Below are 17135 nucleotides of genomic sequence, written 5' to 3' on the forward strand. Positions count from 1 at the left end.
AGACTGTTCTAAAAGTCAGCAGATTTAGCGTATCTAGTTTCACTACTTCTGCACCATCAGAGTAAGTTTGGTTCTTTTATAATGTGAAAAGATAGCATGTAATGGTGTGCTTTAGTGTAAAGAGAGAGACCTATACATATGTGCACACTTTCTTTCAGTAAAATTCAGTTAAACCTATTTTTTGTGAAATAAGCAAGTGTTGCCTACTACATTACTGTATTTGTATTTTGAAAATATGAAAAATGGCCAAATGAGGCAAAGTTAGGTTCTTGGACTTGAGCACAAACAAAATTCCTCAACCTTCATTCCCTAATTGTGTCATTGGATTTTCAAACATAATTAAGTTAGTGGGGTACAGAAAGGATTAGCATGGACAGAAACTGAACAAAAAACCTTTGTCATGATCTAGAGATGTCAGCAGCACTATTATCCCATCATTATTTTAACTTTTTTCCCCGACCCTGAATTCCATTTTAGGGACAGACATTTTGATCTACCTATTTCTTGGAAAGCTGTTTTGTGGCCATAATGTACTGCAAGGGTACAGCTGGTAAGATTAATTTGCTTTGTTGGCTCCTTGTCAGATCACTGTTCAAACCACTTAGTAAGAAATGTGTAACAGTGTTCTGTTAATATGTCTGACACTCAAGTCTGGAAAGTTAAAAAAAAGTAAAAGTATCTAAAGTAATATAGCTCCTTTTAAAAAGTGTTGTGATTTTTGGGTCCTGTCTTCCTTCATGAGTTAGCCATGATGTCATACTCCCTGGCTTGAAAGTCAGGTTTCTTCACCATCAGACTACAAAAGGCACAACATGTTTATGCCTCCAGAAGAAGGAAAGGCTACACCTGTAAATGACAGTACGCAGTAAAAGAGAATGTTATCCTAAGTAGCTTTGACTATAGGTGTGAATTAACAAAATTGTGTAAACCCTTAAACTGCCCAGACCTTACGTCTATATTTTTACCCTCTACCATCCAAGTAAACTTCTCCGATCTGAAAACCAGCTTCTCCTGAAAGTAGAAAAACCCAAGCCTTCCAGTTGGCCAGATGCTATATTCTTTCTCTGTTGCCAAACAGTGGAACGCCTCCCATTACCAATATGGACTACGAGGAATGCTTCTTTCAAAACGTCTCCTATGGCAACACCTCTCCACTCTGTGGCACTGCACATGTGCCAACTTTGCACCTCTCAATACCAGAGTCCCTAGTTTACCACTACTATTGCCTATAATGACTTTCTCTGCCAAGTAGAACTCTTCTACCTTACTAGCATGATTATGCAAAGAAACACCATCTATGCTTACTATGTTGTAGTACCTACTTGTATCCATATTGAATTGATGTAATTTACATGTACACACCTATTGATGTTATTGCAGAACATATCTTCACAAGTTTTTGGTATGCTTACTATGTTACTTGAATTTTGATATTGACATATATTTACCTTTGTGTATGCAGCTGACTCTTGACTTGTATATTCAGCTGTGACTTTTGTGTTGTATGTGCTTACCGGGCCTCCACTCAAAATGGGTGTATTTCGACCCAGTGGACCATCCCAGTAAACCAAATAAATAAATAAGCTTTCATATGTGATAATGAAGTGATGTAAAAGCAAGGGAGACAAATTTGTAATGGACGTAATTGTGATATTTTATTCAGTCCTAGCATGTGCACTGGAGAAGCTTGCTAGGATACGAATACCACAGAAGGGAAGAAAGCACTCTGTTGTGCCTGTTAATATATTGGGTGCTTTGCAATGTGGGCAAGAGTGTTTTAGCCATAGTTGTCTTTTAAGCATCAACAGGTCTGTCGCATTGAGTCTAAACCATATAGGACTTTGTAAGCTAGGATATTGATCTTGAAAATGGCCATTGTGTGAGCAGCCAGTGCAGATTTCCCAGATTAGCTCTTAAGTGCTGTTTCACTGAATGACTAGTTTAATACAGTTTGCAGTGGAATTCTGCACTGAATATGTACAGCTGACGTCTCCTGTGTTCATCTCCAGTCAAAAGAAGAATTTACCAAGCCTTGCTTCATCTGTCAGCACTGTGGGAGTTCAAGACCTTAATCCATGTGGTAATCAGATTTCTTAATCTGTTTAGGAGTCTTACCAGATTTAAACAGACTGTACTTTAAAAATGTGTGTCTAGGCTTTTAACCCAAGTCAATGAAGTTCTGTATTTGAGGCCAAAAAGGCTTCTGGTGCTTGAGCAGTTTCATGGCACATTTTTTGATAATCTGTGTCGTCGTGAATGTTTGGAATGCTGCTGCTCTTGTATTGAAAAGTGAAAACAAGTTATCTGATGCAGAAAAAAAATATATATTTTAGGCAGGCAGGTGCTTTTGCTAGTAAGCGGGACTTTGAGGAATTGCTTTAATATATTTTAAAAAAATGAGTTCTTCCTTGCAACTTTCTTTAAACATTTTAGCATGAAAAGTGTCTGCCTCCTGCAGCAGTTACTGATTTTAAAGGTGATGAGTGGCATAAGTGGCAAGATAGATGTCAGTGCCTGACACTTTTTATATATATATATATATATATATATATATATATATATATATATATATATATATATATAAAACTCTCTATTTCTGTTTGCACAGAATCTTTGAAGTTTTAACCCCCTTACTACTCACCATTTCCCAAGAAGGCTGCGCCTCTGTTGCACACTGTTTTGATCCCTGTATAGTAAGGGGTGCATCTCCAGAAAAGTGTAGTTATGTTGTAATGAAAAATTCAGGGACTTGGCCTACTTTTTTTAAATTGTGCTGCTAGCTTCAAAGGCAGTTCTGTGTAGTGCTTGGAAAGGATTTCTAATGGCGTACTGCCATAGCATTTAAAAGAAAGAATATCACTTTTTATATAGAAAGTCTTTTGATCTCCAAAGTCACAGTGACATTTTTGTATTGGACAGCTTTTATGTTTGTTTTGATAAGTAACATTTTCTATTCTTAACTGAGTCATGTGCAAATATTAGTTTGTGTTCTGTCTTGTTTCGTCTGTTTCTGCTGGCCATTCTGGATTTATTTGATTCTGTCTACAAAGATCAGTTGTCTCTGTATTCCTTTCAGATTTCCTTATAAAAAGATTCTTGGATACACAGACTTGCACAGTATTGTACTTAAATCAGTACACTAAGGAGAAGGCAGCAGCATCTTAAATTTGTGAATGTGACGTCACTCTGCATTTGTAAAAAAATTCTGCAAATGTAACTCAGCAAAATGTCATTGCCTCCTCTGAGCAATGTTTTAGTTCAGCTGTAATAACACACTGAAGATATGATTTAATGTTTGTAGAGTTTTTTCATTCAGACTACATGTGTATGTTGTGACAGATGTACAACTCTTGGCTGCTTAGTTTTTGTCAGTCTATTGGCACTACCAATGTATCATCCACAACCCCTTTTCCCATTATGCACTTGGGGTCAGGGTTTCACTTCAACAGCGACCATCATCCCATGGTTTACACCGTCTGTTATACGACCATATCTATCTCTGAAACGTGAAGATAAAGCGGCATGTGTATACCATTGCATACAAGTCTCTGTGTGTGTGTGTGTGTGGGGGGCAGAATGTCTGTGAAAACTCCATAAATGTTGTTCTGGACATGCTTTGCTTTTATTACCCTGAAAAGAAGTTGTATAATTAAATGTTGATGGAAACAGAGTACATTGCTGATATTCTGTCAAGTTTGCAATAATTTGTCTTTAAAACCCTGCATTTTGTTAGCCATGTATGGGTCATATTTTCAGTATAATGTGACTTTTTTTTTTTTAGTACATTTGTGAAATTGTATTAAGGCATTAAGTACACAGTGCACCTAAGATTGATGAGCCTTCCTTGATGGAGTTAAGGACATCTCTGTGATAAAGTTGGCTTGGTTATATTGCCATGATCACTACAAAGAGTTTGGTAGTAGCATATTTGCAGTGACAAATGTCTTATGGAGAAGTGCCTGCATTTTTTTTTTTGTATAATGCTAGCTCCATGCAGATAAATTCTGACCATATACGCCCATTTCATGTCCTGAGCAGAATTATAATATGTATTCCTAATTAAAGCCATGTACTGTGTAGCGTGGCATAGTAACCTTGTGAAATGCCTGTAATGGTATACTTTTGGTATTTGTGTAAGAGACTGTATGTCACTTTCCTTTTGACAGTCTATAGTAAAACTTTCATGGAATTATAATGGACATCTCCTGTATATACTGTAACTAATGCTTTCTCTTCCTCTGTAGTTTCGGCTCCAGGGGAACCAGATAGGGCTTCAAAGTAGTGGACAGGGTCTTCTCCCAGGTTGGAGATTTGACCCTACAAGTTCCATAATCGGCCCATGTACCTCAAGCAGATCCAAACTTTGCTTTCTCTCATCCTGTCATGAGACTTCCTGTCCTAAGAGGCCTCCAAGATTTCCCTGCCTTCTTATGATACTTATCCAGAGTACCTCAGAAGAGGACATTAAAAGGAGGCACTTGGACTTCCCCTTGGAGATGGAGATCCTGAAGCAGAAAAATGGGTGATCTGCCCAACCTCCTTCCTGAAGATTCAGTTCTCTTGGAGGCATTCAGGACGTCTTGGGTGACACACACACACCCCCCCGGCAGATGCCCTGGTCGATTTACTATCTCGCCATGAGTGAAAGGAACTGGACACAATTGAGCCTATACCCAAATGGCCCAAAAGGTTTCTAGTACCCCCCTGCGGATAGGAAACACTGGAGTAAGAGCCCTGTAGTGGATGCGGTTGTGGTGGTGGTGGCCACAAAGACGGAGCTGGCAGAAGAAACTGCCAGTGTCCATCTACCGAACAGGAGTCCAGAGCATTGGACAGAATTGGGAAGCATTTTTATGCGTTAGCAACTTCTGTGCTGAGGTTGTTTAACTCTCTTGCTCATTTCACTTGGCTACAGAGGGACCTGATCAAGGAATTGTCAGCTTCTGAGTCCATGCCTGCCGAGGAATTTGTTTCTTCCAGGCTGACCACTTTTTCATTTATCGCCAACTCTTCAATGAGGTTACTCTCCCAAACCACTGAGGGAACTTGCGAGCAGCCGGTTCGGGACTTTCCTAAGGAGGTATGCCTGGATGAGGCTGTGATTTTGCAAAGCATTTTTAAGGTGTCATTTATCAATGCCCCTCACTATGGCTCCTCCCTCTTTGGACCATTGGTTAGAGACACTCTTATCCGCAGTGAAAAGGATGGAAAGACCCTCTCTGCTGTTGGAATCAAGTTTTTTATCCCCCCCCCAGATTTCCTTCTCCAGTAACCAGTGTGTGGGGGAAAGCGAATGTGGTTCTGCAAGTCCCGATAACCTTTCCAGGACACACGCAGAGAATCTTCCTCTAGAGGCGGGGGGTGGGGGTTTGCTGGTAGATGCCACCCTAGGCGCACTGATGGTCTGCAGAACCAATACGTTTGGGAACCAACTTCCAACAAGCCTTACCAGAGCTCCTGAAGCACTGCCTGTTTGTCTCTGGAGGCAGTTGGGTGCAGATTAGCTTTGCACCCTGAAGCCTGGACCCAATTGACCCAAAACCACTGGGCACGAAGTGTTATATCCAGAGGTTATTTTATGCCCTTTTCCCTTCCACCTCCAGATTCTCAAAGCTTTCCCGATGTGCCACCCAGTCAGTAGGAACAGGCAGCACAGGAAATCAAATAACTGTTGCAGAAGAGTCATCCAGGAGGTCCCAACCGAAGAGAGATGATTCAGAACCTACTACCACTTATTTTTGGTGCAGAAAAAGATAGGAATCCCAGACCTAATCTGGATCTCGGCAAACTAAACGAGTATGTAAAGAAGTCAGGGTTCTGAATGGTGACAGCTCAGTCCATTCTGCCACTGTTGCACAAGGACAACTGGATGTGCTCCTAGATCACGGATGCATACTATCACATCAAAATTGACAGGTACTCCATGAGATGTCTGCACTTCCGGCTGGCAGCCAATCACTACTAGTTCAGAGCACTGACCCTTTGGACTCACCACAGCCCTCAGGTGTTCACCAAATGCATGGCAGTTGTAGCCATTCACCTGAGGCTCAAGGGATTCCAAGTGATGTTCATCGTGCATACAGCTGCAGTCATAACAGATGGGTTCTCCTGCCATCAGGCGGGTCCTCGGTCGGCCGAATTCCAAAGTCTAGGTCCGGCGTCGGTTGTCGTCGCTTCTTCCCTGACGTCAGTGTGACAGGGGTATAAAGGAACCAGCCGATGCCATTTTCTTCAGTCTTTCTTGCCATGCGGTGCCCGAAGCAGAAGCAGTTCGCAAGTGCCTGTCGGCCAGCTCCTGAGATTACGAAAATTTGGAAACCGAAGTCTTCTTAAAAGCCAAGTACCCCGTTGGGGAAACTTTTCTTGCCTCAGACCGATGTCAGACAAAGTTAATAATTGTATTTCTTGTGGGAAGCAAATACCGCATAAGGATTTCATTCCCTCTCTATTCCTTGTTTAGGCCCAGACCACGACGTCTCGGTCTGTCGCTTTTGTGCTACATTCAACAAACGCACTAAGTGTCGGGCGGAGTTCGCCCAGCATTATTTTGGGAAAGCATTTAACTATACTATATCGTCGGATACTCCGATTTTGTCTAAAAAACGCAAAGACAAGGACCGACACTCGAGGTCCGCGGCCTCTACCGACACCACGCCAAAGCCGACTACACGTGGTCCGGTTCTCAGCGAGGTGCCTACGCAGCCCCTGATTACCGATGACACATCTTTGGCGGTGTCTCCTGTGCCCGAGGTCGCAGACTCCTCGGCCCACACCCCGACTACAGATACCGAAGCCACTCTTGGCATTGAAACACAGCATGTGGACAGGTCCACCTCCACTCAAGGTGTCTTCAGACCTTCCTCTTCTTTCTCCATCAAGGCTTTCACCAAGTCTAAAGCAACCATGCACTCTGAGACCAGCTACACAAGGCCCATCTCCAGGCCCCATGCCTAAGAAACAGATGCTTAAAATAGCTGAGGATTTAATTACTCTAATCAGAGGTTCTCAGCCCCCTCCGGACAAAAGGCCCAGAGTGGAGGAAGATTCCCCCTCCTCTGATCAGGGCTCCATTATTTCAGAACACTCTGATCAGGAACAGTCTTACTCCCATTTTGAAGACTCTGATGCGGAGGAGTCTATTCCTTCTGTATCTCCCCCCCCCCCCCTGAGGATTACTCATTTGGGGAAACTTTGCATACCTTAAGGGAACACTTCCACTGGGAGGGCCAGGATTATTCAGATTCCAAGAAAAGGCTCAGGGAATTTCTTTTGTTACCCCAGCACAGGCCTCTGGCTATACCTCCTGTCTTGGACATCCTAGATGATGTTTACTCTGAGGCCTGCCTTAACCCGGACTCTCTACCTCCAGCTCCAGTTAAACCTGACTGGTACTACAGGGTTCCTGACTCACACCAATTTCTATACAAAAGCCATGCTGCTGACCTAGAAACCATCTCACAAGGCCCCAAGGGAGTTGAGGCCTCCATTGCCAAAAATCCATTGCCTTCCGAGAGAGATTCCAGATCCTTAGAAAGGTGGGGAAAAAAGGTATATACCTCGGCTACCTTATCCATGAGGGCCTTAAACTGTCAGTTTCATATGCTAAAATACCAACAGTTTTTGTTATCACAATTGAAAAGTAAAATGTCACAACCTCCCCGAGACTTGAAGGAGTTGTAGGATTTGATGCATAGTGCAGAACAAGTGGGTAAACATACCTTACAATGTGGTTTTGATGCTCTAGAAGCCTCATGTAGAGCTGCTGTTACAGGGTCAGTCATACGTAGGCATGCCTGGCTCAAGGAACAAGCCTTGCCTGATCATGTCAAAGCTAAATTACTAGACGCCCCTCTTCAAAAGGATGTACTATTTGGTGCTAATGCTGAGGAAGTATTACAGAAAATGGAGGAAAAGGCTAAATCAATGCAAACTGTGAAAGAATTTCTGCAGATTCAACCCCCACGTTTTAGTAGAAATTGGCCTTCCAAAAACTGGTCCTTTCCTGCCACAGACAGACCCCAAAGAGGCAGATACAGGTGCCCGAGGGGCAGAGGACAATCACTAGGATCGTATAGAGGCAGACAATGGCAAGCTCCTACACAGAGGTGGTGAGGACAACTTGCAATCTTTCAGAAAGCAAACCCAATGACTTTCTCCTTTGCATGCCAACCAGGTCTCAAATGGCAGCCCCCTTAGAAGGAAAGCTGGCATTATTTTCAAAAAATTGGCATGTTGTCACAAAGGACAAATGGATCCTGGACATTATAAACAGAGGCTACAAATTCCATTTTCATACCCTTCCAAAAATGAGAGGCATGCCAAACCTGCCACACAATCAAAGGGCAGAGGCACAAAGGCAAATTTCAGATCTCATAAACATGAAAGCTATTCAAGAGGTACCTACACACGAACAAGGTCAAGGTTTTTATTCCAGGCTATTTCTGGTACCAAGGAAGGGAAAAGATTGGAGACCTATTTTGGCTCTATCCATCCTAAACACATTTCTACTCTTACCAAAATTCAAGATGCTCACTCTACAGCAACTTCTTCCTATGCTGGTCAAGGAGTCTTGGCTGGTAACATTGGACCTCAAGGAGGCATACCTGCCTGTCCCAATCAGACAAAATTGCAGAAGGTACCTCAGATTTCTTACAGGTTCAACCCATTATCAATTCTCTGCATTGCCTTTTGGCTTATCTACTGCGCCCAGAGTATTCACGAAATGCCTGGCATCAGTAATTGCCTACTGCAGACTTCAAGGGATACAAACATACCCTTATTTGGACGACTGCCTGATCCAAGCGGACAGCAAGCACATTCTTCTGAAACATCTGGCTTATGTAATAATGTTATTAAACTCTCTGGGATACACAGTCAACAAAGAGAAATCAAGGCTAATACCCTCTCGGAAGATAATTTTCCTGGGTGCCAATTTGGACACAAACACCCAGATGGCCTACCTCACGCCAGAGAAGCAGGGGCAACTAATTCAATACTTCAGAACACTGGCAAATTGCACCAGGCTGACTGCAAGGAAAATCCTGCAGGCTCTGGGATTCATGGCATCTTGCATCTTACTAATCCCATGTGCAAAGCTGCATATAAGAAAACTACAATGGTACCTGAAAAACATATGGTCTCAACACAGCCACAGTTTGGAAACAATAATACCACTAATTCCATGTCTGCAAAAGGAATTTCTGTGGTGGGCTCAAGCATGTCAAACAAACACAGGTCTTCCATTCAGCAAGCCTCAAGCAAATCAAGTCATCACAACAGACGCCTTGGACTACGCCTGGGGGGGGCGCACATGACAGACCGGTGCATTCAGGGCAAATGGTCCCAAAAAGAAAAGCACCTTCACATCAATCAAATAGAAATGCTAGCAGTAATAAATGCTATTATAGCTTTCAAGGACCTTCTACAACCAGGTCAACTATTGATAAGAACGGACAACACCACAGTTATGTGGTACATAAACCGGGAGGAACACATTCTTATCCCCTATGCAGACTGGCCATGTCACTTTGGAACATGGCCATGGACTTACAGATGGAACTACAAGCACAGTACTTGCCAGGCAAGGAAAACACGCTGGCAGACAACCTAAGCAGGAATATGACAGATCCACACGAATGGAAATTGCATCCAAAAGTTTTTACAGAAATAATACAAGAATGGGGAAGGCCAGCCATAGATGTCTTTGCCTCCCACAAGAATCATCAATTGTCAACATTCTGCTCAAGGATCTTCCATCCAAAGGCCTGGAGAGTGGATGCTCTCTCCTTCTGTTGGGACATCAATGACAGTTTATGCCTTCCCTCCTCTTCCTCTGCTGCCCAAAGTTCTATTAAAGACCAAAGCAGACAGACCAAAGATGATCCTCATTGCTCCGGACTGGCCAAGGCAACACTGGTACCCACTCCTGAGGAGCCTGACGCATTCCCCACCATGGACCCTGCCTCTAATGCCTCTTCTGACTCAGCACAGTTTCAAAACTCTTCACAGCCAGCTAAAAACACTCAATCTAGCCTCATGGAAGATTTCTTAGCATCACAACAGGCCCTACTCTCCAAGGAGGTGCAGGATGTCATTTTGGAGGCCAGAAGGCCATCAACTAGAAAAGCTTACTCCGCAAAATGGAAACGTTTTTGTGTCTGGAATGAGAAAAAGGGAAAACTGAATTTACCTCAAATACTACAATATTTGGCTGAACTGCTAAGCAGTGGACTTTCTTTCTCCTCCATCAAAATCCATGCATCAGCCATTTCTGCAGAATACAACACTGATCCACCTTTATTCTCTCACCCTCTCCTAAGGCAGTTCCTCAGAGGGGCTAAGAATTTAAGGCCTCCAAGAAAACAACCAATACCTGCTTGGGATCTTAATTTCATGCTGGAAAAACTGACCTTGCTTCCCTTTGAGCCAGCTGCCTCATCAGATTTACAATATTTGTCCTGGAAAACAGCTTTCCTTCTGGCTATCACCTCACCAATTCCCACCCACCCCCAGTGCTGTTACTTATACCTATCTGGCCACACCCACTGTCCTCTGAACCTATCACTTAACACTTGAACATATCAACTCCACCCCTAATCCCCCTCTTCTATCATCTGTACACTACTACTTCATACCTACTCTCCCCCAAACCTCCTCTATCTTATCTTACTATATATCTTACTTCACCACATAATTTGTCACTTTAGCCTGCCTTATAACTTACTTAACCTTCCTACCATACTACTACAATATGGCCTATGTACATACACCTATCCTCAAATATTCTCTACTCATGTCTTCTTCATTAATATTCCTTAACTTATACCCTTACCTGCTATGAACACTACTCTATGTTCTTTAAAGTATCCTCTCAACAGCAAACTACACTAACTACACACCCCAACTCTCTCTCTCTCATAGCAACATTACCTTTACTTCAGCCTACCTACTGCCTAGGTTTCACAGATATACCCACATTACTTACTTCCCCAACATAAGTCTACCCAAGTACTATAAAGTCATAAAAACTGCATTGACACATTCTTTAAACCTTCTAATAGGTGGAAACATTCATCCTAATCCTGGTCCAATACTACAACATGACAATCTACAAAAACAATCATTCAACAATGCTTCCTCCTCTATAATATCAGGAAACTCACTCAGAATAGCTCAACTCAATATCCGTAGCATTAATAACAAGATTAGCCAACTGCATGCTCTTTTACAAGCTCATGCATTTGATATCCTTTGCCTAACTGAAACTTGGTTAAAACCCGCTACTCATGACCTAGAAATAACCCCACCTGGATACAACATCCTAAGATCCGACCGTACATCCAAAAAAGGTGGAGGTGTAGCCATCTTGCATAAATCTGAACTTCTTGTTACACCCATTGATGTGTTATTACCCACAAATACCAATGCTGAAACCCTTGCTGTCAAACTTCAAATTAATAGTGCTAAATCTATCTATATAATCTGCTCCTACATCCCTTCAGGTAATAATATTACCACTCTCAAACATTCTTAGCAGCTTATCGACTCTCCTACCTCAGGAAACTATAGTACTTGGTGATTTTAACATAGATTGGACCACATGTAACTCCCCTAATCCAAACACCCACATAAACTTATTTGGCTTCACTCAAATAATAAACTCCCCCACAAGATTCCATAAACCTAGCAAAAAGGAAACCATTCTTGATTGGATCCTTATAAACAGTCATCCAGATACTTATAAAGTTGGAACTCTCCCAGACGACATTAGTGATCATGTACTAACCTTCAAAATAAAACAAAAGAAACACAGCTCTAATAATTACAACATGGTCACCTTTCGTTCAAAAAAATTCTTCCAAGCAGAAGGTCACCTCTAATCAAACTGGACGAAGCCGTCTCTTATTTTAACACTTCATTCCTTCAAATCCTAAATAGCCATGCACCTATCCACTCTTCCCGTGTAAGGACTAAAATAGCCCCCTGGCTCACAAAACTAACCAGAGAGAAAATGCTCCTATGGAACAAAATATGGGCCAAATGGAGAGCCTCAAAGAACACTGCTGACCACTTATACTTTAAGCAATTAAGAAACGCTACCAAAAAAAGACATTTTGTTAGACAAAAAATATTATTATTTCAAACTTCAACAATCACACTCTCTAACAACCCTCAAAAGTTTTGGTCAGGCATTAATAAACTTCTCAAACCAGGGCAGGCTAGAACTCCAGCCCCAAACTCTATTCCCCATGATAGTCCTTTGCAAATAGCCAATACCTTTAACAACCACTTCACTGAAGCTATTCAAACCTTAACAAAAACGCCAACACCCACTACCCCCTCTCCTTTACAGAATACAAACAGTTCTATTCCCCTCTTACAGTTACAACCAGTTCCAACTTCCTTTATCTGTAAACTCCTTCAGAAAATCAAACCTTGTACTCCCTCTGCAGATAACCTCCCAGCAGAATACCTTCAAGTAGCTGCCAAACCCTTAGCTTATCCAATATCCATCCTTATAAACAGAACAACCACAGAAGGTACCATCCCTTCCATATGGAAAGTATCCCATATAATCCCTTTGCATAAAGGAGGTAAATCCACTGACATTTCCAACTACCGTCCAATTGCTCTACTCTCTCCATTAGCCAAAATAATGGAAAGATGTATCTACCATCAACTACTCCAACACCTGCTCCATAACAACTTGCTTGCTAACTGTCACCATGGCTTTAGACCCTTTCATAGCACCACTACTGCCCTACTCGGCTTTACAGACTGTATTAACAGAAATCGAAACAACAACTCTTTCATCTGCTCTGTTTATAGACCTATCAAAAGCTTTTGATATGGTCAACCATAGCATACTTATCAGTACTCTAAAAGCCGAATCTCTTGACCCACAAGCTATTCTTTGGTTTAAATCCTATCTAGATAACAGACATCAAGCAGTTCTCTGGGACAACAATCTTTCCACACCCCTCCCTGTGAACACTGGAGTCCCTCAAGGCTCTATCCTAGGCCCTCTTCTTTTTTCTATCTTTATTAACAATCTCTACACTATTGTTCCACAATACCACTTGCATACAATATGCTGATGACTCTACTCTAATCTGTACTGCCAAGTCCTCATCCTCTCTCCAAACCCTTACTCAAACGGTATTTAATTCTGTAGAAAAATGGTTTACTGATCATTGTCTCCTCCTCAACCCCAAGAAAACCAAACTATTACTCTTCACTCCCACTCAAAAATCGCCACAGATCCACTTCACTATTAACTCCTATAATGGAACTTGTATCTCCCCTGATCCTACTGCACGCCTTCTGGGTATAACCATTGATTACAACCTCAGCTTTGACCAGATCAATAATACTATCCAAACTATCAATAATACTATCCAAACTATCAATAAAAAACTAGGCTCTCTGTATAGAATCAAACCCTTCCTTACACAACTGGCTAGAACTTCCACTGTCCAGGCTTGCTATTCTATGTTTCTGCCATTTATACCGATCTATCTAAGCACAATCTTACCAAGCTTGAATCTAGCTGTAATAATATAGTTAGATTTGCTACTGGCTCTCCCTATAGAACCCACCACTGTCTCAACCTCAAACAACTCAAATGGTTAGAACTACAAAACCAACTACGATATAATAAACTTGTAATCACACAAAAAATTCTGTACCACCCTACTAACACTCCTATCTTCTCTAACCTGATCTCCCCATATAAAAATCTTACAACGCTACGCTCAGCTAGCAAGTTACTAATTGCCAACATTAAATCTAATAACAAAGCTGGGGACTCGCCCTTTACCAATGTGGTGGGCAAAATCTGGAACAACCTTCCTACAACACTGACCTCTCTTTCATCTACTCCACTCTTTAAGAAACACCTCAAAGATCACCTAAAAATACATTGGCTATGTCCCTGCTCAATGGCTGACTAAATATTGTTATTCTCCTTTCTCTGCCCCTTTTTCCCCTACCTCCTGGGCTACTGCCCCTCCATAGTTCTAACTATTACAAGCTAACTCTTCTCTATTTATATCTTTCAGCCTACTTCTCTTCTCCCTCTTTGACTAAGTGAATGTCAATTTGCTTTTCATGCTAATTTGCTTTTCTTGTCAAAAATTGTATGAACTTGTGCTGATTGTACCTTATAACTCATTGCTTAATTGCTGTTTAAACCTATACCAAGACTTTGTAACTTTGATTCACTCATTGCTTGTACTCTCCTTACAATCATTTTGTGCTTCAAAATGTATTTTTTAAGCTTGTTTTTTTTTTTTATTCTAACTATTGTATGTAGTAATCTTATCATAATTGGAGCTTTTCTCCCCGGGCCTCTACTGAAAAAGGATATGTATCCAGCTAGACTAGCCCGGTCAACAAATATAAAATAAATAAAATAAACTACAGGCTCTCATGGCCATCCAACCTTTTATCATCTTCCATCAGGACAGAATTTCCTTACGAACCAACCCGTCCTTTATGCCTAAAGTGGTATCCAGGGTAGCTTTAAATCAGGCCATACATTTACCTATTTTTTATCCTAATCCTCAAAACAAAGGGGAGAGATTACTACATTCTTTGGACATCCACAGACAACTGCGTTATTTGGACAGAACAAAGCCTTTCAGAAAATCAGAACCGCTCTTGTGGCCTATGCGGTAGGAGCTCAAGGGAAGCCAATTTCCAAACAGACAATCTCAAAATGGATAGCCCACTGCATACGCTTTTGCTATTCCTTTCATGGCAAAACTGTTCCTACAGGCATTAGGGCTCATTTCACCAGGGCCACAGCCACCTCTGCAGCATTCCTCAGAGGAGTTCCTACCAAGGATATTTTGGAAGCAGCCACTTGGAGTTCTGTGCATACCTTCTCCAAGCACTACAACCTACCATTATACTCAAAATCTAGAGCAGGCTTTGCCACTGCAGTCTTGCAGGGCATTTTGGCTCCTCCTAATTCCACCTAGTGCCTACCACCCCTTTCTTAGCTTTGGGATTCTACCCATCTGTTATGACTGCAGCTGTATGCACGATGAACATAGTACAGTTTTGTACCTACCATAAATGTAGATGTTAGAGTGCTAATACAGCTGCAGTCCAGGTTTCCCTCCCTCCTTCCCCTCTTGGGACAGGCCTATAGGCTAACACATCCTCATACAACCTGATTGGGGTATTCATTTATGATGTATTTGCTTGCAACTACTGTATTTTGATTATATTGCACTGCATGATTGCACAAATTTATGTATTGCCTTCCTTCTGGGTGCACCTGACATCTGGGGCAAGAAAAACTGAAGAAAATGGTGTTGGCTGGTTCCTTTATACTCCTGTCGCACTGACGTCAGGGAAGAAGCGACTACAACAGACGCCGGACCTAGACTTTGGAATTCGGCCGACCGAGGACCCGCCTGACGGCAGGAGAACCCATCTGTTATGACTGCAGCTGTATTAGCACTCTTAACATCTACATTTATGGTAGGTACAAAACTGTACTTTTTCCATATGTTAGACAATGCTTCGTGGGAGTGGTTAGGAGCCTATCGGCTGATCCAAGCTAGGGACTACTTGCTCCAGTTAGTGCACTCTCTGGGCATCACCATAAATATATGCAAGTCCAACCTGGGCATCACCATAAATATATGCAAGTCCAACCTTACTCATCTCAACACAGTGTCTGGTAGCTTCTCTTCCTCTACACCAGGTAGCCACTCTGAGGAGTCTATTACAGTAGCTATTAACCCTACGAGCCCCTTCAGCTCGTCTAATCCTGCAGGTCCTAGTGTCCATGTCTGCAGCAATTCTGTTAGTCCCCCTGGCCAGGTTTTTTGTGAGGGTTCTACAGTGAACAGTGAACGCTAACCAATCAGTGGTCCATTCTGTCTCAGCCCTTGTCCCTTCACATCAGATTGATTCCCATCTGCAAACGTCATGTCAGTTGGTGGATACAGTCAGACCATGTTCTAAGCAGACCATTGGTAAACAAACCCCTGATAGCCCCCGTGACCATGGTGCCTCCCAGTTCGGGTGGGGGGGGGGGTTACAGTGGGGAAATGGTCCAAGGCACATGGTCACATTCCGAGACCAAGTTGCATATTGTGTCCTAGAGATGAGAGCAGTCCTCCTAATGCAAGCCGTTTTTCCCCTTGGTGACTTATGCAGTACATACTGACAACCTGTCAGTTGTCTGGTATATCAACAAGCAAGGAGGAACCCATTTTTACCCCCTGTGCAGGGAGGCCATGATGGTGTGGGAATGGGCGATATCTTCAGACAGTCTTCTAATTGCAACATATATCCCACGGAAAACTAACAATTTGGTGGAGAGATTCGGCAGATCTCTTCTGATTCCGCCCGAGTGGTCCTTCAACCAGTCATTAGCAAACATGATCTTCAACAGTTTGGGTCAACCTAGCTTCTACCTCTTGGCCTCTCCTCTCAACAATAAATGTAGCAGGTTCTTCACTCTGATTCCCCATCCAGGGGAGTCCCTAAGGGATGGATTAGTTCACTATTTGGCATCTGGGTCTCCTGTATGCTTACCCTCCTCTTCTGCACATCCCAAAGTTTCTTCATTAGGCACGCAGGCTGAAGAGCCAAGTCATCCTCATCGCCCCCTTCTGCCCTCATCGGGTGTGGTTCCCCTTCCTCTGGTCTCATCTGAAATATCCTCCTTTGATACTGGAGCCCACTCAGGATCTCCTTTCTCACCTGTCAGGGATGTGACCTCAGACCTTCGAGCCCTTAGATTGACCAGTTGGTTTCCTAGTGAGACAAACCAGGCTTCAGTCCCCAATTTAGAAAGATCCTTCTGGAATAGCATAAGGCTTCTACTAAAAAAGTTTACAATGGTAAGTGGAAGCTATTTGTTTGGGCCACGAGCAGGAATATCGACCCCTTCTCGGCCCCTATTTCTGATGTGTTGCTGATTCTCAGCACTCTTTTCGAAGAAGGGTCTAGTTTCTCCACTATTAAGTTGCAGTAAGCTGCCATTTCCAGTTTTCATGCAGCAAGTCAATCATGTCCTTTGTTCATGTTCTGACTGTGCAAGTCGTTTATGAATGGCATTTTCTTAAGGCTCCCAAATGAGTATCTTTCTCCCCCATAGGACCTTACTCTTG

General features: G+C 42.5%; 1 protein-coding gene across 1 annotated transcript in view; it reads left to right on the top strand.

The window, feature by feature from the left end:
* PRDX4 (peroxiredoxin 4) overlaps positions 1-17135 on the top strand; it is a 158238-nt gene that overhangs the window by 87165 nt on the left and 53938 nt on the right. The gene's annotated exons all lie outside the window — the stretch shown is intronic.

This window comes from Protopterus annectens, chromosome 5.part0 (assembly GCF_019279795.1).
Source record: "Protopterus annectens isolate FY-2018-M chromosome 5.part0, PAN1.0, whole genome shotgun sequence".
NCBI classification, from domain to species: domain Eukaryota; kingdom Metazoa; phylum Chordata; order Ceratodontiformes; family Protopteridae; genus Protopterus; species Protopterus annectens.